Consider the following 24,356-nt stretch of genomic DNA (forward strand, 5'->3'; position numbering starts at 1 on the left):
CCTGGATACTGCCATGTTCCTGCCTTGATGATAATGGACTGAACCTCTGAACCTGTAAGCCAGCCCTAATTTAATGTTGTTTTTGTAAGACTTGCCTTGGTCATGGTGTCTGTTCACAGCAGTAAAACCCTAACTAAGACATGCACCATGCCTGCCTAGCTGCTGCCACGCTACCACCTTAATGATAATGGACTGAACCTCTGAACCTGCAAGCCAACCCCAGTTAAATGTTGTCCTTATAAGAGTTGCCTTGGTCATGGTGTCTGTGCACAGCAGTAAAACCCTAAGACAGTCTCCATGGGCTCATTTGGAGGGTGAATTCCTCATGGTAAGAATGGCTACTTGGGGAGTGAGTCAGACTTCTGGTTACTTTCTGGATTGGGAGGAAGTCTTTTGTGAAGCTCAGTCCCAATGCCAGCCTTCTCTTTCCTTCTTTGCCCCTTGTCTCCACCCAAGAGATGACACCAATATCAATCCTGGGAGCATGGAGAGTTGCTCTGAGAAGGGGTCTCACTGCATAGTCCTGGCTGACCACAAACTCACTATGTAGACCTGGCTGGCTTTGAAATAACAGAGGCTTCTGTGATGGGATTAAAGGTGTGCTCCATCATGCCTTCACTGTTTTTGAGCCAGTCAAAAACATGCTAGCCCATGCTAGCCTCAAACTCACTACGTAGCTGAGGTTGACTTTGAATCCCCAAATCTCCTGCCTCTACCTCTCAAGTGATGGGATGATGGGAAAGGATTTTTTTTTTTATCTTGGCACTGACCCCTTGGGTCACAAGTTTAAGAAGCTATTTAATTAGTCATGACTTGCCCAAACAGTTAAGACTGAGGCTGACCCATTAATAACTTGCTTTACTAAGAAAAGTTACTCAGCTAACAGAAGGGCATGCTTCTGAGATGATGTGTGTGTCTAGACCCAACTGTGATGAGCTTCTAGTTTGAGTGTTGGGAAAAGAGTTGGCCACAGGAGAGGGGGCCTTGTGAGCCATAGCTACTGCTCCACCTGCCTGGCGTGGCTAGAAGTGTGGAGTGAAAAGCTCCAACCGAGAAGCAGGGGAAATGTTAAAGCCTTTGGGGTGCTGGAGGTTGCACCTACTGTTTGAATATTCCAGGCAAGTGCTACATTGAGGCGCACTCCCAACCTGAAGCTATTTACCAAGATGTATTCTACTCAGAAGAGGGTCTTGTGTAACTAATAGTTTAGGTTTAGGCTGTTTGAATTGATGTCTTACTGAATAACAAGCCTGGGGTAGGTCTGAGGCCGCCTGCCATGCTTTAACACCTCTCTACAGTTTGGGCAAGTAGAGTCCAGCAGGACAGTCCTTACAAACAGCCTCCAGGACGATGGCCCAGGATGAGCAGGAATAGAAGGTCAGTAAAGATCAACCATGAAGATGCTTCAGGTACCCAGCCAGGCCCAGGTGAACTTTTTATCACCGTAGTGGACAAACTGGTTTCTGTTCATTCATTGTGGAACAAGTGTTTATGTTATTGTTTTGCGGTGTTCAGCAGCAGTGGGTGGATGTACAGGCATCATGCCTGTGGCTCTAGTCACAGGAAGGCTGGAAGGACTCCTGGAGGATTATTCTTTGGAGATTTTACAAGTTCGAATCTTTACATTTTCTCCACATTTTACTCTGCCGCTCTCATTTTTCATCCCTTTATTTTCTAATAAAGGCAATAAAAGTATTAGGTTGAGGGGGGGGAGAGAGGGATGGCAAATCAATAAAGGCCACTTGCTGCTTGTCAGCTTAGTCATCGGAAAGGAGGGAGGCTCAATTGAGAAAGTGCTTCCCAAAAGATCTGACTGGAGGCAAGCTTGTAGGGCGTTTTTTGGTTTGTTTTTTTTTTTTTTTTTTAAATTAATAATTTATGGGGGAGGGCCCAGTCCATTGTGGGTGTTTTTATTCTTGGGCTGGTGGTTCTGGGTTCTCTAACAAAGCAGGCTGAGGAAGTCATGTGGAGCAAGCCATGAGGAGCAAGCCAGTAAACATGAGGCCTCCATGGCCTCTGTCTGTATCAGCCCCTCCCTCCAGGTTCTGGCCATGTGAGAGTTCCTGTCCTGACGTCCTTTGATGATGAACTGTGATATGGAAGCATAAGCTGAATAAACCCTTTCTTCCCCAAGCTGCTTTGGTCATGGTGTTTCATCACAACAAAAGAAGCCCTAAGACAAGTTGGTATCGGGATAGTAGAGTATTGCTGATCATGTTGTTTTGGGAGGATTGTGGAAGGACTTTGAAAGGGCAAGAAAATCCATTGGCTGTTCAAAGCTTGGTGAGCTGTTCTGTAGGAGCTTGGAAGACGGGAATGCTGAGACCCGGCTTTTGAAGTTTCAGGGGAGGTGTAAGGACTCTCTTGGGGCCATTCATTATTATGAATTAAGGTTCTGTGGTTTTGGGTAATTGAGGCTGAAGAATCTGTCATGATTAGCCAGCAAGACATCAGAGCGGCTAACATGAAACCTCTGCTTTGCTGGGACCCTTGGTGCTGGTTAGCTGAGCTGAGAAGGTGATTGATTAAGAAGGTGACATCTTCTGGGAAGTGTTTCCTGAGAGTCAGCACACAGCTGTGCTCCAGAGGTGGCCAAGGTTGTACCTCATGCGAGCAGCCAGACTTGGCAGCTTAAGGGTCATCCAGTGTAAGTGGTCCTGGTTTTGAAGGCACGAAGGCGGGGCATAGAGAACATCGGAGACTGGCCCTGTGAGAGGCCGGGAGAGGGCATTGGTGAGAACCTCAGTAGCAGTTGAAGGCCCAGGTCTGAAGGAGCCACACTGAGACGTCGAGGCTTGGCACCATGCAGTGCTCCTAGGACAGAGCAGCTAAACTTGATGCATCTCCATCATCCGTTCCTTTCCATGAAGAAGGTGCCCCTGAGCCTTTTTTGTTGTTATGACAGAATCTTGGGAAATGACGCCTGTGTTTCTTGCTTTGCTTTCGCATCTTCTCATTAAAGAGAACTTCAGTCAAAATAAGAGGAGCCATGGCTTTACATCTAGTTTTTCAGCTTCAGCGATGATTTCTTCATCAGATGAATCAACAACGCTGTCTTCTTATCAAACAGGATGTTTTCATGCCCTCCTACAGTTCTTGCCAGATCCTTGCTGAGTGTCAGGCCTTTTGCATGGTCACTGGATTTATCCATTCTGCACCTCAGTTGTATTGCCCCCTCCCCTCCCCTGCAGTCTTCTTCCTCCTCCTCCTCCACAGCATGTGGAGGAGGACTAATTTTACTTGGTGGTGGAGGTGGTGGCATCTCACTGCTGGCTGTGAAGCCAGTGTTCTCATCCTTTCTTTTCTTCCCTGTACCACTGACATTATTCTCAGGTGGGTTTCTGAGAATGAACGTACTGAGTTTATGATGTGTGGAAGCACACCTCAGTACCCACAGAGTTTACAAGAATTGCCTATTGCTTGCTTCTTTGGAATGACATGTAGATCTGCTTCAGGACTCTCCCACTCAGGAGAGAAGAGTTTTTTAATGACTTTTTAAATCCATCCAGCATGTCTTGCTGCTTAATCACCTCCCGAGATCCATCCACAATGTTAACAGTCATTTGTAACATCAAACTGGGTCTGCGCTCCCAGGTTACAACCAAAATACCTAGTGGGATACATGAGAAGCCAGTGGAGTGCCTTTGTAGCATCAACCATGTTGACCATAGCTGTCTGCATTCCGTTCCCTTTGCCCTTAACCTTGGCAATCAAATGGGGCATCTTGTAGGGACAGAACTGGTCTGTCACACTGTCATTGACAACAACAGATATTTTGGCTTATTAATCAATCAGATGAACAGATTTATTTATCAGTCAGATTTATTTATCAATTTATTATTTATTTATCAATCAGATGAACAGACCTTGGCTTGCACTTTTTTTGGTCTCTTCTGTCTGGAGAAGAAGGGTATCAATGACTGCAAGAATTCTCACTCAGTCTCTGAAATGACAACCTTTCCCCAACGAGGCTGTTAGCTCGTCTTCTGTGTTTCCTCAAAACAGGCTCCAGCAGCTGAGTGACCGCTCTCTGGAATGGTCTCTCTCTGAATGAGACTGGAGATTTAGTGTGTTTGAATTTGTAAAGACTGTGGGATTTTTAAAGTTACTGTGTTTTATATTGTAATACGAATATTAATATGCCATCTTCAGGATAAGTGAGGAAGGAAAGGTTTTAATTGAGAAGGGACGTGCTCGTGTGTTAAGCCTAGCAGTAAGGACGCACGCCTTTGATCCCAGCATTTGGGAGGCAGTGGCAGGCAGAAGCCAGCCTGATCTACACATCAAGTTTCAGGACATCCAAGAAACCCTGCTTCAAAACATCCCCACGCTACCCCGCCCCCCCCAAAAAAAATTAGAAAAAAAAGAATACTGACATGTTTGTGGGTTAAGTTGACATGGGATCGGTTCCACTGGCTGGTTTTATGTCAACCTGACAGAAGCTGAAGTCATCTGAGAGAAAAGAACCCCAATTAAGAAAACGCCTCCATAATATCAGGATGTACATCAACCTGCAGGGTATTTTCTTAATTAGTAATTTACTCGAGAGGGCCCAGCCCATTATGGGTGGTGCCATTTCTGGGTCGGTTGTCCAGGGATCTTCTGTAAGGAAGCAGGCCGAGCAAACCAAGGAGCAAGCCAGTGAAACAGTACTTCATGGCGTCTGTATCAGGTTTCCACTCTGCTGGCGTTCCTGTCCTGACTTCCTCTGATGGTGATGTGGAAGCTTAAGCTGAACAAACACTTTTCCTCCCCAAGTTGCTTTGGTCCTGGTGTTTCATCACAGCAGTAGTGACCATAACTGAGACTCTGTTCTCACTGAGGATGCTAATGTGCTCCCCATCACCTGCACAGTGCAACTCATAACCATCTATGTCAGGCCCACAGCATGGCACCCTCTCCTGGCCTCCTCTGCACCAAGCTCTGCACCAAGCATGTCTGTGGTGCACATACCCGCATACCCACATGCAGACATTCCTAGACACATGAAACAAAAATAAATCTTTAAGAAAAAGCACCAGGTCTAAAACATTAGCCAGCAGTTTGATCTGAATATGGATAGATCTATATTCAATGTAAAAAGTTAAAATTCAATAATAAGGGCATTTTTTATTTGTTTGTTTTTCCTGACAGGGTTTCTCTGTAGTCTTGGCTGTCCTGGAACTCACTCTGTAGACCAGGCTGACCTTGAACTCACAGAGATCCACCTGCCCCTGCCTTCGAAGTTCTGGGATTAAAGTACTACCACTGTCCAATAAGGACAAATTTTAACATAATCTTAGTCCATTGTTTTTTAAATGTATGAGGTATGACTCATTAAAATATTTAATCATATGCCCCACATATGTAGAATTTATTTATGGTATATGCTTTACTACTTTACTAACTGAATTTGAATTTCTAATACTCCCCATATATAAATTTATGATTTTTTGGAATACAAGAATGTCACCCTTAAAACTCTGAACAAGTTGATTATATAGTGGTTTAAATAAACATCTAGTTTAAATATAGAGGTTTAAATAGTTACTGATGTCCTCTTCTGGCCTCTCTGGGGGACCAGGCAGATCCCCCACATGCATGAAGACATTCACACATAAAATAAAATAAATTAAATTAAAATAAAATAAAACTAAAAACCATAGCCTTAGTAACCCAGAGAGATTTGCCTTTCTTTTGAGAGATTACCCAGATAATCTAACTATTAGCTTAGTCCACGTGAGAGAAACCAGGGGTAAGAGTGTTTGCCCAATTTCTGAATGTCCATTGATGTGCATCCCACACCAGGTGTAAATGTATTGTCTTCTTTAATATTCTTGAGAATTCTGCAGGATGGTGCAGTGGTTGGGAGCAACTGCTTGTTTTCCTTTCATGCTGATGTGATACACACAAAGTAACTTCAGAGACAAAGGCTTTATTTTACCTCAGTTCCCAGCGAGGGTCCTCTGTGGTGGAGGAGTTGACGGAAGCTTGGAGCAGTTGGCCACATTTTATCTGCAGCCCAGGAGGAGAGAGCAATGAGCCTGTGCAGGCCACCATGCTATCGCTGTTTTTGCCTTTCCCAGTTAGGAAATAGAGGGGAGCCATAGAGGGCTGGTCTTCCTGCTCAACTGATTCTCTCAAGATGCTCTCCCCACCCAAGGGACTCTGTCCTGACAAACTGATAACCAACACAATCACGTAAGCATTTATGAACACACTTGTGCTGAAGAACAAAGAGATGAACAGGTGAAATAGCTCAGACAAGGTCAACAGGGGTGAGGGATATCTCTAATTTTTTTTTTAACGTTCATTTGTGCTGTATGAGGTGTGTGTGTATCACAGCATGCATGTGGAAGTCAGAGGACAGCCTGTGGGAATCAGCTTTTGCTTTCTACCATGTAGGTCCTGGGACAATACTCAGGTCAGAAAGCTTGACAGCAAAGGCCTCTCCCTGCTGGGCTATTGCAGATAGCTTGTGTGCCAGATGTATATTTTATTAAGGTTTACCAAGCGACCCTGTAAACTGCTACTTTTCTGAGTTTGCAAGTAAGGTATTTGGGATGTGGAGGGTTGCTTACGTCACAGAACTGCTTAAGGACAGGGCTATCTATCATTTGACGTCTTTCCCTGGTTGTCTTCTGATGGATCAAGAAGGCATCTAGGCAATGGAAAGACAGACAAGACGGATGAACAGTATGTTGGGGAAGATGACAGAGTCCATTGTTTTAAATGTTTGGTAAATTTTCTTTTAATCTTACCTATAGGGCACGGGGCTTTATGTTCCCAGGAACAACACTCAGTTTAAGAACAATGACATAGGACAGAAAGTGACTGAGTGTGGTTCCTCTCGGACCCCCACGGTTACCTGGCTGAGAGACTCAGCAGGCCTCACTGGAAGGCTGACATCAGTGAACTTCATCTCCAGCTTGTTCTGAAACATTCCATCCTTCAGTTTTCTGAGTCACCTCACCTGCAGCTTCTAGAACTCTGCTTCACTTCACGGTCCATAGGCCAGCCCGTAGGTAAATAATGCTTTTACTCTTCCCGATTTCATAAAAGTAGAATCATGACTCAGTAACATTCTCCAGAGAGCTAGAGGTATACTCACATGTGTCCAGGCCAGGAGTTAGTCACATCAACAACACAGAGTTGCTAGGCAACCCAATACACAATTAGTTTCAGTGATGGCAGTGTTTGCTCTTAGTTCCGGGATGTTCTGGGGATGCTGACTTAAGTTCCAAGGTACACAGGTGCAGAATAGCCATATGTGGTGTTTCTGTGTCAAGCCTGCATTCCTCTTTCCCCTTCCCAAGGGCCCCTGGATTTGGTTTACATTTCCTGCTCAAGATTGCAATAATGAAATGTGAAAATGGGAGGAGGGGGATATGATAATGCTCATTTCTCCTAGCTGGTATAACCATGCAAACTCTGGATTAGAACAACAGAAGTCTACCTTATCACAGTTCTAGAGGAGAGGTACTGGAAATCGGCTCTGGGTTGTGTGAATCAAGGACCATAATCCCTCCAGAAATGACTCGGATCCTTCTTCCAGATTCCAGCAGCTGCCAGGATTCCTTGCCTTATTGCCTTCTGGATGTGGTTATATTATATTCTGTTCTCTGCCTCTGTGGTCACATTGCCCTGCCTTCCCTCTGCCTTTTATAAGGACATGCAATTGTGTTTGAGACCCACCTCCACTCCAGGGTAATCTTCCATCTTGAGAGCCTTACTCATATCTATAAAGACTGCCCTCCTATTCTCTCCCTTCTCTTTGCCATAGAAGGCTGCATTCACAGGCTCTAAGGGTTAGCCTATGGGGCATCTTCTGGGAGGCATTTTCAATTTCAAGTACCCTCATCCTCAATGTATTCTTCCATAGCTCATGGTTGGTTTATCTCTGTCTCCTTCACTAGACTATGTACTGCAGGGGTCCTGGGGTTCAGGGGCCCAAAGCTGTTTGTCTCATCCGTTGTTTGCTTTGCTGCCACAGCATTTCCAGTAGGCATGCATAGGTATCCACTGATTGAACCACCAGACCAATGAAGTTCACTATATAATGATCACTGCATCTTTTCTTCAGCAAGAGTTTTGAACTTAAAGTTTTAGCAAGAATATATGTCTTCTGTACTAGATAGACTTTTAGCAGATGAGAGACATGTGGACCCTGATCCAGCTCCCAGGGCAAACATTGTTGATTTCTTTTTTTAAAATATCAAACACACTGGTAGCATCATGATCAGGCATTCTGGGAAGCTGCTTCCACTGAGTAAAATTAAACAGCAAGATAAAAATATTCAACCCCTCGAAAAAAACAAACCAAACCAACAACAACAACAAAAATTTAACCCAAGGCTTGGTGTCTATCACCTGTAGTCCGGAGCAGGAGTTACTGGAAGACACGATCTCACAGCAAATTCTTTACTTCTCTGGCTCTTACAATCTTTCTGCCCCCTCTTCCAACATATTCCCTGAGCCTTAGGTGGGGAGTGTTTTGTGGATGGATCCATTGGGACTGGGCTCCACAACTCTGCGTTTTGATTGGTTGTGGTTTTCTGTTGTGGTTTCTGTTGCAAAGAGAAGTTTCCTTGATGAGCGTGAGGACTACATGTATTTGTGTGTATGTGTACAGATGTTTATTGATTACTGTTAGGGATTAGTAAGTTAGAGGTTGTATTCTCCTCTAGTCACCATGACTTCACTGTCACTACGTAGTTAGCTAGGTTTCCAACACCAGGTTGTTGGGTGGTCGTAAGGTCAATTAGAGAGATGCTGGCTACTGCCAAGGTACGTGTGCCACGACTGCACCTGTAAGGTTATTGTGCCATGCTGGTTGGTTGTTGATGTGGTTCATGGGTTGGTTGGCTCCATTGGAAGCTTGCATGGTGCCTTCTAGTTCTGTGAAAGCTAGCTCTCAGGGAGGGGATATTCAGGTCAGTTCCAGCTCAGGGTCTCTTGGGGTCCGTTTCTGAAGTCTTCGCCAATAGAAACTTACCTTCCACCTCTGGAGTGTAGCCAACAGCAACAGCAATAAGATGGGAGTCTTTAAGCTAATGATTCTGGCTACATCTCAAAAGAGGGCTTTTTGTGTTTGGTACTGGGGCTTTTGTTAGGTGGTCCAGTTTTTTGTCTTTCTCTTAGCAAAGCAGTAACTACCCTTCAGTTTCCAAAGCAAGTCTCTACATCAAACAGAAGAGGTTTTTCTTTAACCTTGAAACATGATAATTCCTTTTTATGGTGCCAAACACAGTTTGCCCTGTCTCCCCCAGGCCCCAGTTATCACCAGCTTCTATTCACTTTAGGAAAGTTGCTTTTCTTTGTCTTACTGACATTTACTTTATTGCCCATCCCTCAAACACAAATCCCCTCAAACACTTCAGTTCTCTTCTTGTTTTCTCAGAGGAGGCTCATGACCTGCCAAGTGGCTCCATCAGTTGCCAAGTAGTGTCCTCTGTCCTGTGCTTGCAGCCCCTCCCTTTGGGACCGTGCTATTTAGGAAGATGGTCCCATGTGTGTCTGGTCCTGAGCAGCTGCAGCCTGACCTCTATCTGTGAGCCAAGCCTCTAACTTTTGTCTTCCCAAGGAGGGAGCTAAAGGACAGGGTGAATGACACTTGTAGGGCAGGTCCAGTCAGTGTGGACAATAGAGAACACTGTCTTTCCACAGTGTCTGCTGCTACACACTGTATCGCCAAGACCCCTTAACCCTGGAGGAATGACAGCGTGGAAGGAAATTACGGAGTTGCTGACTTTCTTCAGACTTATGCATTGCAGCTGATAGATCTACAATGTTCAGCAACCATGCATTACTGTATCATCTTTCTTTGATTTTTTTTGAAAAATATAAATTGCTTTCATATTTTTTAGAGATTTATTTATTTGTTTTACATATATGGCTTTTTATCTACCTGTATGCCTGCACAACACAAAAGGGCATAGGATCCCATGGGACTATAGTTATAGATGGTTGTGGGCTGGCATGTGGGTGCTGAGAGTTGACCTCAGAACCTCAGGAAGAGCAACCAGTGCTCTTAACCACTGAGCTATCTCATGAGCTATTTCATATTTCATACAGGAAGATAACAATATTTTGATGGTGTATACTTAATCATTTCATGGATATGTGTGTGGTATGCGTGCGTGCATGTATGTGTGTGTGTGTGCATGTGTGTGTGTGTGTCTGTGTGTGTGTGTGTGTATTTGTTCATTCCCGTGCATGTGGAGGTCAGAGATTGATTACCAGTGTCTTCCTCAATTACTCTGTTTACTGAGGCAGGATCTCTTGCTGCAAATAGAGCTTGCTAATTTGGCTGTCTTCTTAGCCAGCTTGCCCCTGGCATTGAGTCTCTAGGTCCCAAACAACAGGGTTAGCAGTAGGCTGCCATACCTGCCAGCTTTTATGTGAGTGCTGGGCATCCAAACTCTCTTCCTCCTGGTTGCATGGCCAGCACTTTATCTGCTGAGCCATGGTCTCAGCCTTCTCCCCCATCTTCATTTCAATACTTGGGTTGAACCTAGGGCCTCGTGCATGAGAGGCAAGTGCACTACCACTGAGTTTTCTTCACCCACGGCTGCTACAGTTTGGATTTTTTTTTTTTTTTTTGTTTTGTTTTGTTTTTAAAGATGGTTGTTTTTCTTCTCTTTTGCGAATTGTTGAGATCTCCGGGATAGAGCCTAATAGGATTTGCATGGCTATTTGTACTGATGTCTACATGGCAACTAAGCAGACTTCCAGAAAGGGCTCTACTGGGAATCTAGTAACTAGAGAATGCTACAAGAACTTGCATTCGTAGCTCAGGAGTGTGTTTCTTTATAGCTTTTGGCAGTAAAAGCAGGGCATAAGAGCCATATGATCTTTCTATGTTGTGTAGAGACATCATAAGACCCTTACGACTTTCCTTGGTCTGTTATTGTCAACTTGACACAAACCAGAGCCACCCGGGAACAGAGAGCCTCAACTGAAGAACTGTTTCCATCCATCAGGCTGGCCTGTATGCAAGTCTGTGGGGTATTTTATTGATTAATAACCGATGTGGGAGAGCCCAGAATGGCTCTTTTGGTGGTGCCATATCTGGGCAGGAGCTCCTGGGACGTATAAAAAAGCAGTTTTGAGCCATGGACAGCAAACCAGTAGGCACCGTTCCTCCATTTCCTATGCTCCAGCTCTTGCTTGAGTTTCTGTGCCAACCTTCCTTGGTGATGGATTATTGATCACTCCCTAGAAGTGTAAATCAAATAAGCCTTTTCCTTTCCAAGTTTCTTTTGGTATTTTATCACAGCAACAAATGTAGAGTGGGCTGCTTTTAGGCTATTGTAGGACTGCCTCCTCTAGTTTTGGGAGACTGTCAGCTCTGGCCAGCCTGTCCCAGACCCCACCCCTAAAGATGCAAGATCTTTGACTAGAGAGTCCCAAAGCTCAGGAATCTCTTCTTTCATTTCCCACTTTCCCCCAGAGTTTAGAACTCCTTCATGCTTGGAAAGAGAAAGTGAATGTCATTTGTATTAATTTCTAGACTTTTAAAAACACTTTGTGTGTGTGTGTGTGTGTGTGTGTGTGTGTGTGTGAGAGAGAGAGAGAGAGAGAGAGAGAGAGAGAGAGAGAGAGAGAGAGAGAATATCATTTATGTATATATACCAGTGGAGGCCAGAAAAGAGGGTATCAGCTCCCTTGGAGCTGTAGTTACAGGTAGTTGTGAGCCACCTGGGTGCTGGGAATGGAACTTGGGTCCTTTGGGTCATCTTTGCCATCTTTCCAGCCCCCAAACTTCTGGTGGTTTTGTTTTGTTTTGTTTTTGGTTTTTTGAGGCAGGGTTTCTCTGTGTAGCCCTGGCTGTCTTGGAACTCTGCAGACCAGGCTGGCCTCAAACTCAGAAATTCNCCTGCCTCTGCCTCCCAAGTGTTGGGATTAAAGATGTGTGCCACCATGCCAGCCCAAAACTTCTGTTTTTAAAGGTTGGTTCAAAACTTTCCCGTCATTGTCCATCATGTCTCTGGACTTGAAAGGGTCAGAGATAACCAACCTAATTTTACTGCCCTTTTCTCTTTTCCTAATCTTCTTTTGGAACCACTGTTGATGAGCGGGAAAATGAAACAAAGAAGCAGCTAGATCAAAAAAAGGCATTCATGGGACTGAAGAATGACAGGCTTGTTTTGGGTGGCTACCGTGAATATTGGGCTAGAAGAGAACTTTTCAAATGGCTTGCGTAGTGGCTTGGGATGTAGCTTAGTTGGTATTATGCTTGCCTTGCACGCATGCAGCTCTGTGTTCTAACCCCACCTCTCCTTACATTTGGCATGGTGGCACTCTCCTGTAATTCCAACAGTTGAGAAGCAGAGCTAGGAAGATCACAACAGATTCCAGGCCAGCTTGGTCTACATAACAGGACTATAGACATGGCTATAGAATAATACTCTATTAATAAACAAAAACAAATAAATACTTGTTTAATAAGATGAGGTCATGCTAAAGGAACATACTATTTTTCAAACAATTTATTATTTGAGGACTATCAAATCTCTGACTAAAGAGGAATGATGTCTCCCATGTTTCAGAGTAAAAACTTCAAAGGAAAGTCTTGTTATATATATATATATATATATATACATATATATATATATATATATATATATATATCTGAGGGTGGTGTTCAGAGCCAGCATCTTTTGGTGGACGTGACAGCCTTTAGCTTTTCTCCCCAAATCAGTTTCTAAAACACGTTTCTGCTAGTCCTTCACACCAGAAGCAGGCCATTAAGAAGCCAGGTTCCTGATGAATTATTCATTTGTTGCATCCCAATACAGAGCCTTGCTCACCTCTAGGTTGTTTTCCAGCACACACTGCCAACCATCTGATAGTTGTGCTAAATGTGATTATTGAGAGGAATATCAGTTTTCCTCCCGACACGACAGACTGTGGGGAGGCCTCACAGCACAGGCAACGGGGCACCGGCTTTTCCAGTGTCCGTCCAGACTGGCTTTTCCAGTGTCCATCCAGAAATAGAGGTGAGGGTTGTGCTTCTTGGATGCAGCCGCACATAGACATCTGGTCAACCCACTGAAGCAGACAGGCAATAGTAATTAGTATCGTTTATAACAGATCATGTAGGTCTTTAATTTGAGGAGAGGCTATTTGGTTTTTTTCCCAATTACCTGATTTCAGGAAAACAAGAGTGTTCTCTGAGTGTTTTATTCCTATCAAATGTCGGATTCACAGAGGATGAAGGCATGGCAAGGACAAAGGCTTTGAGAGGGCACAGACCTCATGGAGAGAGACCTAGAATAGTGTTTCTCAAACGTGGATGTGTTCACCAACTTTAAATTCAAATCACAGTTCCCAGTGGAGCCCCGGAGTCTGAATTCCCAGGAGCCCCCAGGTCTGCCGGATCGTATGGGATCATAGAGGGCCTGAAGAGGGAGGGGTTGAGTTGGCGGCTTTGAACAGCCCTGAGGGGAAGAGCAAGAACAAACTGCTTGACATTCTTTTAGAGCACATTTCCCCCACATCCCTCCACTAGGATTGTTATATTTATTAGAGGCCATGAAAAACACATAGATTTTTAAAAAAAGTTTCATTTGGACACAATCCAAATACCATAATTCACCCCATTTTTAATCATGAAATTCAGTGCTTATGAATATTAGCTGTATATTATCACCACAATCTCATTTACATTAAAAATTTTTTTTAAAGATAAAAAAACGTTTATTTTATGTATGTGGGTATTTTTTTTTTTCTCCACACATGGCTGTATACCACATGCTTGCAATGCCTGAGAGTGCCAGAAGAGGGCATCGGATTCTCTGGAACAGAAATTACAGATTGTTGTGAGCTGCCACGTGGGTGCCAGGAATCAAACCCGGGTCTTTTGAATGAGCAGCCAGTGCTCTTAACAGTTGAGCCATCTCTCTAGCCCTTACATATCTTATTCCTACCACTCCAGGAGGAAATCTCATGCTTGTTCCTCAGATGAGAAATTATGGCAAGCAACTCTAGACAGTTCTTAGTTTATAACAGTATCTATAGAGTTCCATTTTTCTAGACTTTGCAGATAAATATAATTACGTAACTTACAGCATCTGAGTCTGAGTTCTTCCACTTAGCGGGATGTTTGTGAGACTCACTCTCATTCGTCAGTATGTTCCTTTTTATGGGCACGTGACCTTTTGTGTGATTAAAAAATATAATACCTGATTTTGAGAGGCTTTGCATCTAGATGCAAGAAGGTTTACATGATACACATGAAATGTGATGTCTTTCTGGAAGTTAGGTCTAGAAGAGATTATTAAGCCTTTTAGAAAGCCTTCAGGACTTGGCAGTACATGCCTATAATTCTAGCACTCAGAAAGCAGAGGCAGGGGGATCACTGCAAGTTTAAGGACAACTTGGTTGGTGTTTGTGTTAATAATCTTCTATTGCTGTGAAAAGACACCAAGACCATGGCAACTCTTATAAAGAAAAACATTTAATTGGGGCTGGCTTACAACTTCAAAGATTTAGTCCGTTTTCATCATGGCAGGAAGAATAGCGGCACACACTCAGACACGGTGCTGGAGGAGCTGAGAGTTCTATACCCACATTCGAAGGTAGCAGGAAGAAAGAGACACTAGGAGAGAGGGCTTGAGCATTTGGTCCCCAAAGCCCACCCCCAGTGGTACACTTTCTTCAAAAAGGCCACACCTTCTGTAACAAGGCCACACCTTCTATTCCTGTCAAGGAGCACCACTCCCTAATGGCCAAGCATTCACATATGTGAGCCAGTGGGGGCTGTTCATATTCAAACCAACCCAGCCAACATGGTGAGTTCGGCTACACAGTGACACCCAGTGTCATAAAAGCATAAAACCACCACCACCATCACCACCATCACCATCATCCTTACCACGAGCTTGTTTGGGTGAGTCAGTGCCTCTTGGTCAAGACTACTGTGTATATATACCATATTAGTTGTATAAATACCATATTAGTTGTATAAATACCATATTAGTTGTATAAATACCATATTAGTTGTATAAATACCATATTAGTTTGGAAATCATCTTCTTTTCAAATGAAGGGGCCTGAGGGGCTAAATAACTCACTGCATACACTTCTGGTTGGAGTCAGTGTCTTTGACTTTACACTTTTTTTCTTTTCCTTGTGCACCGTCTTAACAGACTCAGAAGACAGCAGGCTTGAAGTCACCCCAGGCCCGGAAAGCGTTCCTGACGCTCACCAGGATGCAGACAAGGTGTGTTACTTATTTTCCGCTTTCTTGTGAGAGGCAGGGATGTGTCAGTTCACAAGCTAGAGGCTAGAGGTCTGCTATGACAGGAAAGGAATAGTAGCTGGAGCTGCTGGATCAGTCAATATGGCTTGCTCACATCTTAGTGGTTCAGTAGGCAAGACCAGGCTATAATTTCTAGGGCCTGCCCCTAGTGGCCTATGTCCACGACCTAGACTTCATGTCTGAAGGTGCCATGACCTTCCAGAACAGTGTTACTAGCTGGGGACCTAGCATTTAAACACAGGAACCTGTGGGAGACATTTTATATTCGAGCCACAATACAGGCTGATATGAATCTGATATGAATCTTAAATCGTAGTGGTCGAAAAGAAGTCATACTTCCATGGTCACGAGAATGCTGCAAAAAGGATCTTAGTTTAATTGGCATTTCTGGGTGGGGCATAAGAGGGGAGCGTTGTACTGCAACATGCCTGTGTATATATCAAACTAAAAGGTACTCTTGGGGTACTGCCTCTACCCACAGTACACTGGATACAGTAGCCATCGCCTGACCCTCACACTGCAGCCTGTTCTGGATGTCTTCTATTACTTCCATATGGAAGGATGATCCTTTTGGTCCAAGAGTTCTTTGTTCCTTTGATGCAAACGAACTTCAGTCTTCCTCCGCCATTCTACCCTTCCCTCTCTCTCCATTTGTGCCTTTATTTCTTCTAGGGACACTCCCCAAATCCAAGAAAGCAGAGAAAGCTTGTTTAAAAATTTTCTGCCTATTACATAAGTGTTAAAGGTAGGTTGTGTCCTGGGCTACTCTGAGCTCTGAAGCCAGGAAAGGGGGAGAGATACGGGAGCCCGGGAGTTGGAAGGGGAAGTAAGGAGTCACAGACAGACAGTCACAGAGAGATACAACATACCTAGGGCACTGGACACATAGATGTGGGCAGATAAATGTGGCGCACCTCAGTACATGAGTCACATGCATGCAGGTACAGGCACACACACACACACACAAACTGGCACACAGGCTTCAGGTAAACACCCAGAAGCCTACACAGGCTGGCTGACAAAGACAAAAAGTAAAGTTACTTGCCTCTGACCTCAAGGCCATATTTATATGAAGATCACACACAAAAAAAGGCACTTTGCCAGGAATAGTTATTTAACAGATGACATCACCATTTGTCTTTGGGTTCCCAGGACATTTGGTTGTGGGACCATGAAAGGTAACTTGGTCTTCAGTTGAGCTAAGGCTCGGAGCACCCAGAGACCAGTAGGTGCTTCGTCTGTTCCCGGACACTAAGCCCCTGTCCCTAGCCGCAGCAACCCCCGCCCCCAGATTTGGGGCCATCAGTCACGTAAGAGCAATGTCCCAAGCCCTTCCACATGTAGAGGGTGTGACTTGTGGTCACATAGGCTCAAGATAGAAATCTCCATTTTAATCAGGTACCTAGAGGCCTAGAGGGCTTAGCCAATAAGTTTTCCTTCCCAGACATTCCTCCCTGCAAAAGGTGTTTAATCTCAGGCCCACCCTGAAAAGTGGGGTATGGTTTTACACATCCACTTTCCGCCATGACAATAAATGTCTTAAAACCACGGACTGTCTCTCTTCATTGGAATCGGCCGTGGGGAGCCATGGAGAAGGCCTTTGCCTAGAGAGCCGCCATCTCCTGCAGAAGGCCTCTCTGCATTCCCAGCCATGGCTGCCACCAAGCTCAAGCCAAGCCTGCAGCATCAAGCCAAGGACTCCCCCTGTGGGACCAGCCGGAGCGCCCCTTTTCCCCTCAGCCCCACGTTAGATCCAGCCCGTAGAGCACCCACTCCATTCTCAGCTCTTCCGCGGCTTCCAGTGGCGCCCGGGTGTCCAAGAGCCTAAGAACCAGACCGCCGGGCCTCCTTGCAGGTCGGGGACTGCTGAGCCAGCTCTGTCACTGTGCTTCCCCACCCCCAGAGCGGTGTCCTGGGGCTTCGTTACTGCCCAGCGATGGCGTGGGGTAAGAGTGGCCAACTCCCGTGCCCTGCTTCCCCAAGCAGCCAAGGAAACACGGAACCCATAGCCCTACATTTGGTGTCAGTCATCTGTTGCTGTCTTAGCCCCCAGATACCCAGCATAGTCATCATGGTTTATCTCAAAAATCCTTAAGTGCCATGCTGTCTGAAGACAAGGCTGGCCCTTACAGCCTGCTATCTCCTGCAGCTACTGCAGCACATCTTCTGAAGAGGCTTCCAAAGATGTCAGACTGTAATCTGGACTGCCCAGAGTTCAGTCTAAAGGGACATCAGCTCCTGCTTCCTGCTTGATTTTCCTTGGCTTGTTACCGCAGCTTGGATTCCCTTACTAGTGAGTTTTCTGTCACTATAACAAAATAGTAGGAGACAGTTGGCTTATAAGAAGAAAAGGTATGCTTTGGTTCGCAGTTCGGGAGGCCCTGCTTCACAGTCAGGCTGTCCCAGTTGTTTTCGGCCTGTGGTGAAGCAGAGTAAACGTGCTCGCCTCAGGGAGGCCAGGAGAGAGGAGAAAGGGGTCAGTTCTGTTATTTCTTTCCAGGGTACGCTCTTAATGACTCAAAGACCTCCGCAAAGCTCCACCCCCTAAAATTCCAGCACCTCCTTAGGGCACCACGCTGAGGACCAAGTGGAATATATGGACCTTAGAAAATGACCACGGCTGTGGCGGTTCTATCCCAAATTTCAATCGACTGTTTTCCTTTTTGGTAAGTGCTTAGCTTTTTTTTTTCCTACTGTTATAAAGAAAAATGCTCTCACAAAAAGCAATTTAAGGGAAAGCGTTTATTTCCTCTCACAGTTGAAGGTCCAGGCCATCGTGGTAGAGAAAGCAACAGAGCAAGGCCGTGGGAGCTTGACGCCTCTGGGCATACCGTTCCCACACCAGGGAAAGGTTTGCTGGCGCTCAGCCTGCCGTTCTAGTTTATACGGTCCAGGGTCCCCTGCCCAGGGAAGACTCCCACTCACAGGCAAGATGGATCTTCCCGCATCAGTGAACGCTTCCAAGGTCACCTCTCACAGGCAGGCTTAGAGGTCGGTCTTCTAGGTGACTCTAGTTTCTGCCAGGTTGACAATACTACCCACGGCAACTCCACCCTTTATCAGGCCGATACTCAAACACAGTGCAAGTCCTAACCTTCCACTCCTTTGTGTAGGCTTATGACTACATTATAGTACAGAAAAGCATTCCGCTCAACTTTATTTAAAGTCCCCAAAGCCTTGAGCAATTCCAACATTTTAAAAGTTTCTTACCTGAGCTTTTTAAAAAAAAGTTAAAAATCAAGTTACACATTTCCAACATGTAACAGCAGAGAATAAAAATTCCTGTTCTGAAATGAAAGATCCAAAGCACAACAACAACAACAACAACAACAACAACATGCAGCAAGCCAGCCGTACCAAAGCAAAACCAAAATTCAGAAAGGAAAATAGCAAATTGCGCAGCTGTGTCTCCAGCATTCAGGTCTGGTAATGCAGCTGGCTGGGGCCACCCTGCTAGCTCTGCCATCTGTGACACATATGGATTCTCTCCTAGTTAGCTGCCCCACTCGGTGCCTGAGGCTCTCTTTGGTAGATGTTCTATGGTCCTGGCATCTCCAGTATCCTGGGATCTCACTGCAGCTTAGACTTAATCTTCATAGCCTCCTTCAGTGGCCTCTCAAGACCTCTTTGTAGCCCCCCTGTCCCTTGCGTGAACTTAATTTCTGTCTAAATTCAAGGAGCGAAGCTCTGATGCACTCGTCTTATGTCTCACACGCGTTTGGAGCCAGTACCACATGGATGCTACTGCCGAGCTTAATGGCCAGCTGTGGCTGAAGCCTAAACCCCACCAGCCACGCCGCCACCAGCGACATCGACGTGCTGGCCCTTCAAACATTTTCAGCGCAGACTTTCTTCCTCTAAATTAATGCGGATCTTCATAAGATAGGGCCTCCAAAGGTGAGGTTTCCCCTCTCAGGGCCCCTTTCTTGTCTGACAACAGAGGGAATTTCTCCTCAGTGGTCCCAATCTCTCACCATTACAGACATCAGCCTTCTCAGCATCAGCCTGACGCTCTCCTGTCCTGAAATATCCTCTGCCAAACAAATCGGTCCCTTATCCTTAAATTAAACTTCATTCTAGATACCGGCAACATGAAGCCATATTCTTGGTCGAAATATCACAAGAATGAGCGTTAGCCCAGTTCTCTTGTTTCCCCGTGAAGTACTCGAGCTGGGTTCTCATGCCCTAATTCATCTCTGCGTTCCCGCCTCCTAAGCCCTCTCCCACCCTCCAGAACGGCTCTGTAAGTTCTGTTGCCAACATTTAAGGACTTTCCTAACTTAGAGTTCTAAACCCTCCTACAGGTTAGCAACAAAATGGTTCCACGCCTGAGAACCCTGTAGGTTCATCATAAGAGTGGCTCCGTTCCTTGGTACCAGTTTCTGTCTTGATTTCTTTTCCCGTTGCTGTGATAAAATACTCCGAGGAAAGCAACTTAAGGGAGAAAAGAGTTTGTTCAGGCTCACAGTTCAAGCTACAGATGCACTCAGGTACAAAAGGCAAGGCTTCATGGGCTTGAGGCCGCTGGCCACGTGACACACAGCCGCTTCATTGTGATGACTGCTTCCTAGTGTCTGTCTCACCTTCTGTTTTTCACATTCTGGTTTCCTCGCCGCAAACTCCATGGGTCTCCCCACATCGGTCAAAAAGTTATGACATTCTTTCACAGGCATCTCCCGGCTGCCTCTGTCATTTTGACGGCACGATCTGAGTACTTATTCAAGGAAACCTGACCTTTTAAACATTTAATAGTTTTCTTCCTCTTCTGTGCAAATGTGAACTATTCAGAGGAGGTCTTATATCTTAGGCAGGACACACATGTTTGGCATGGTGCAGAGAGGGCGGACAATTGACAGTTTTAGTGTCTCCCTGTCTGTATATGTCTGTGACCTGGGGCTTTTCCCTGTCTTGCTTCCTTTCCTTGCTTACAAATGTGTTTCTGTCTACTTAAAACCCAGAAAGCAAGCAAGACATGTCCTCAGAGATTAAAGAAGTTTCATTTTCTATTTATTGAAACCAAGACCCTCAGAAGATGTCTTAGAATTATTATAATCTTTCTCTCTCTCTCTCTCTCTCTCTCTCTCTCTCTCTCTCTCTCTCTCGTTAGATAAACAATAACATTTGAAATGGAAATGAATTCCCATCCAGACCTGTCTGGGCCACACCTGGGTCAAGTGATATGAATATTAAGTTGAGGTTCTGGAGCCGAGCATGGGCTTGTAAGGTTTCACGGGAGAAAAGGCATCCGGTCAGCTTGAGGCAGCCACATGCCATGCCGTTCTGCCACCTATGGGGGCTCAGGGAGAACCTGTGGGTAGACTTAGGCTGGACCGCAGCTGTCTGCATGTTTGAAGGCATGTCTGGGGTTAGCTGGTGGAGACCTCTGCGTTAGCTGTCTCTCTGAGTCCTGCTTTCCTGCCCTTCCTGACCATGGCTGCAGGAACAGATGAGAACAAGATTTTCGAGTTTGTGGAATCATCTCTCCGGGGTTTTATGTTTCCATGCTCCTCGACGACCCTGCCAAGTCTGTGTTTGTGAGAACAAGTCCAGGCGGGTGCCTGCGTTTCTGCCTAGTCTGACTTCCTTCAGGCCCTGGCAGTCCTTCAGAGTTCCATGGGCTCCTGACCACTTCATCCCACATGTCTGGCAAGGCCCTTCCCGGAGGTTGCTTTGGTCAGCGTCTCCTCTGGTAGAGTGTCCCTCAGGGCAGGAGCCCCCAAACCCTTGCTCCCTCCGGAGATGTTCCCATGCTCAAGGACCAGGAGACCGTGACTCATGAGCTACAAGAAGTCCTTGGCATGCGCCCTGCTGGCTGGAAGAAGATTAATGGCCCAGTGATTGTGCTTGCTGAAGGAGGAGGGCATAGGCAATGGCAGCGAGTTCCTGCTGGGAGAACACTTGCCAGCCCACGGGGGATGCCAGCCTTGGCGTATTGAAGTCCAGGTATTTGAAGGTGTGTGTCTCAGAGGGATCCCTCACCTCCTGTCCCCTGAAGCTCCTGTTGGAAGCAGGTGCACCAGATGTTGCCATACCGATCAACTCTCAAAAGCCTGCTGCAGTCTAGCACCGGAGAATGCTGCTGGGAGGTTATACCTTCATGGAGCATCTGAGGACTGTTCTTCAAGGCGTGCCAGTCACTCATTTATTCATTCCTTGTCTTCAACCAGTAAACAAAAGTCCTTCAGTAAGTATCCGTAAGAATCAGGTCGAAGGGCTCCCAAGGTGGCCAAGGTCACAGATGTTCAAGTGCCTTATGGGAAGTGGTGTCACATTGGCTTGCTTCCTCTACACTCACTTCAGATACTTCATTCATTACAGTGAAGGGCAAAAGAGAGTAAATGAGAGACAAGATATTCTATATTAACAAGAGCTATTCACAAAGAAATTAACATGTTCTACACGTAGACAATGAGGCAAAGTTAGAAGTGGCAAACTTGTGATCGTTTTAGGACATGAAATACTTTCTCATATAGGGACCTTTCTCATACATGGTTGTTGCTCATCAAGGTAAAAATGAAATCAGTCTTGAGATAGTGACTGGGTACCTCTAGCGGGAGCAGGATCACCCTAGGAAAGCAGAGGCAGCTCCTAAAGATGCCTCGAAACAGGGCCTTAAGAAGAGCAGGGAGTTTTAGCCAGGAAAAAGTGCTGAGCAGTTCTGAAACTTTGAGCTGCAGTCAGGTGATGTCTCGCTTGGGTGCTTTAAATCATACCTAGGTCATATGTCACTGCGTTGTAAGTACCAGGGACTGTTGTGCTAATGTCCAACGGTGGTAAGGCGTTTGGGGAGTGACTCTAAGGCAGACTGTACTGGCTCAGTACAGACAAGTTGCTTTCTTGAATCAATGGAATGTGTAGTCGAGAGAGCTGACTGTTTTTCATAAATCCTTTCCATGCTAGATTCTGAGGTACAGTGGCAGGCTGTTCCTTCATGGAGGGGCCAGAAGGGCTGCATAGAAGGCAGGGCAGTGTGACAGTGAGGGGCAGCTAAGCCTCCCACAGCCAGCAGTCATGCTTAGTCACCCGGGGACACAGTTCGCATGGGTGGATCCAGGCCAGGCCACGTGCTACCTGCAGAGCCCTGCCCCCCATCCTGAGGTGCGGGATGCTACAGCCACTGCTGCAGCTGGTTTACATCCTGTCTCTGCTTTCTCCTCCACACAGGACATCTGTCTCTATGTTGATGCTAAAAGTCTGCTGGAGCCTGGCTGGCTGCATCTCATGGATTTCTCTAGCAGGCTGATTTTTTTTTTTTTTTTTTAAACTTTCTTGGATAACAGATCATTTTTTTAAAAAGTGACTTTATCCTTTAGCCAAACATTTTGCCTGTAACTTCAGATCCTGTCTGTGCTGGGAAATACCTGGTGAGTTCTCAGTGCCTTTGACACAAGGTGGAAGGAACAGCCAGTGACCTTGACTGTGGGACATTGGCATCACTTTGTAGTTGTACTGGATAGCTTTGTGTCAACTTGACACAGCTGGAGTTATCACAGAGAAAGGAGCTTCAGTTGGGGAAATGCCTCCATGAGATCCAGCTGTGGGGCATTTTCTCAATTAGTGATCAAGGGGGGAGGGCCCCTTGTGGGTGGTGCCATCCCTGGGCTGGTAGTCTTGGGTTCTATAAGAGAGTGGACTGAGCAAGCCCGTGGAAGCAAGCCAATAAAGAACATCCCTCCATGGCTTCTGCATCAGCTCCTGCTCCCTGACCCGCTTGAGTTCCAGTCCTGCATCCTTTGGTGATCAACAGCAGTATGTAATGTAAGCCGAATAAACCCTTTCCTCCCCAACTTGCATCTTGGTCATGATGTTTGTGCAGGAATAGAAACCCTGACTAAGACAGTAGTGCACAGGCACAAGGGCAAAGGAGCCTCTTGGATGGAAGTCACCTCCTGGGAAATGTTCACTGAATTCTCCCTATCCACGTTCACACTTGGTGAGCTGTTTGCCTTCCAGAGCTCTTGCTATGCTCCAAGCAACCTAAAGAAAGGCTCTGATGCTGCCCTGGGGGTGGTGGTGGGGGTGGGTACCACATCTGCCTTTGCCATGCACTGGCTTAGTGGTCTTGGGCAGGTGTTAAAAGATCGTTCTTCCATTTCCCCATCTGTGAACCGTTGAGAGTAACAACACTTCAAATGGGTCTGCCTCATGCTGTTGTTAGGGGGAACAAAGTGGAGAGCCTGACATACAGTAAGACCTGTGTAAGGGGGCAGGACCATTAGTGATTACAGCAGCCCTTGTGCCCTGCTTTCCTATCTCTCAGGTCCAGGACAGACTCCCTAACCTTGATCTTGAGGCTGGCGGAATGGATACTTGATGTTGAGTCTATTACCTGGGAGTTCTGGAAGAGCCAGGCAGATCCACAAATATCTCACAGAGTGAGAGGTCTGGAAGCTGATGTTTCAGAGTTGTGTGTGGGTATTAGCCATGGCCTGATGTCTTCCATCCTTCTCTCAGGGGTCCAGGGAACTCAGGCTTATTCCTGAGTCTATCTCTGTCATGGGCTATGAGACAGATCATGCAAAGCAGCAGACGAGAGGACCCCCACCCCTCACCCCACCCTCACTTCCTTTCTGCAAGTTTCAGCTGTCTATACCCCTCCTCTTCTTGCTGAGTCTTGGGACAGAGGGAGGGGAAGGAGGGTTTCCACTCTGCAGGAAGGCTCCTGTCGATTTGTTTGCTATACCCATTGCCCCTAGTTTATAGTACTTTGATTCTGAAAGAAAAGTTTTTCAGGCAACAGCTGGGCAAAGAGAGTGGGCACGGAGCCAGCTCTCCTCAGCACTGGCTAAGAGTGAGGCTCGCTTTGCGAAAGATCCCATCCTGTGACGAAAATCCCAGTTGGGCCGCGGCCTGCACAGGGCTGATGTGAGGCCTGGCCCCACGGGTGAACACAGCCCCAGACGGCCTATTTGTTCTTGGCTGACTAGAGATGGCACAGTGTACATCTGGGATGAATCAACTGTTGGCCAGTTACTAAATACTAAAATGCCCAGGCAGAGTGTGGGCTGGTGCCCTGTTTACAGCAGGTTTGAGGTACATGCGTGGTGCTGCCCCAGAGCGCGACGTAAACGTTTCCTCTACACAGGTTCCTGAAGTAGGCTTGCTAGGGGCT

At 46.0% G+C, this 24,356-nt stretch overlaps 1 pseudogene; it reads right to left on the reverse strand.

Moving 5' to 3' along the window:
• Positions 1-2,828: 2,828 nt before the first annotated feature.
• On the reverse strand, positions 2,829-19,056 carry LOC110338585 (annotated as a pseudogene).
• Between the last annotated feature and the right edge of the window lie 5,300 nt (positions 19,057-24,356).

This window comes from Mus pahari, chromosome 22 (genome assembly GCF_900095145.1).
Source record: "Mus pahari chromosome 22, PAHARI_EIJ_v1.1, whole genome shotgun sequence".
Lineage (NCBI taxonomy): Eukaryota > Metazoa > Chordata > Mammalia > Rodentia > Muridae > Mus > Mus pahari.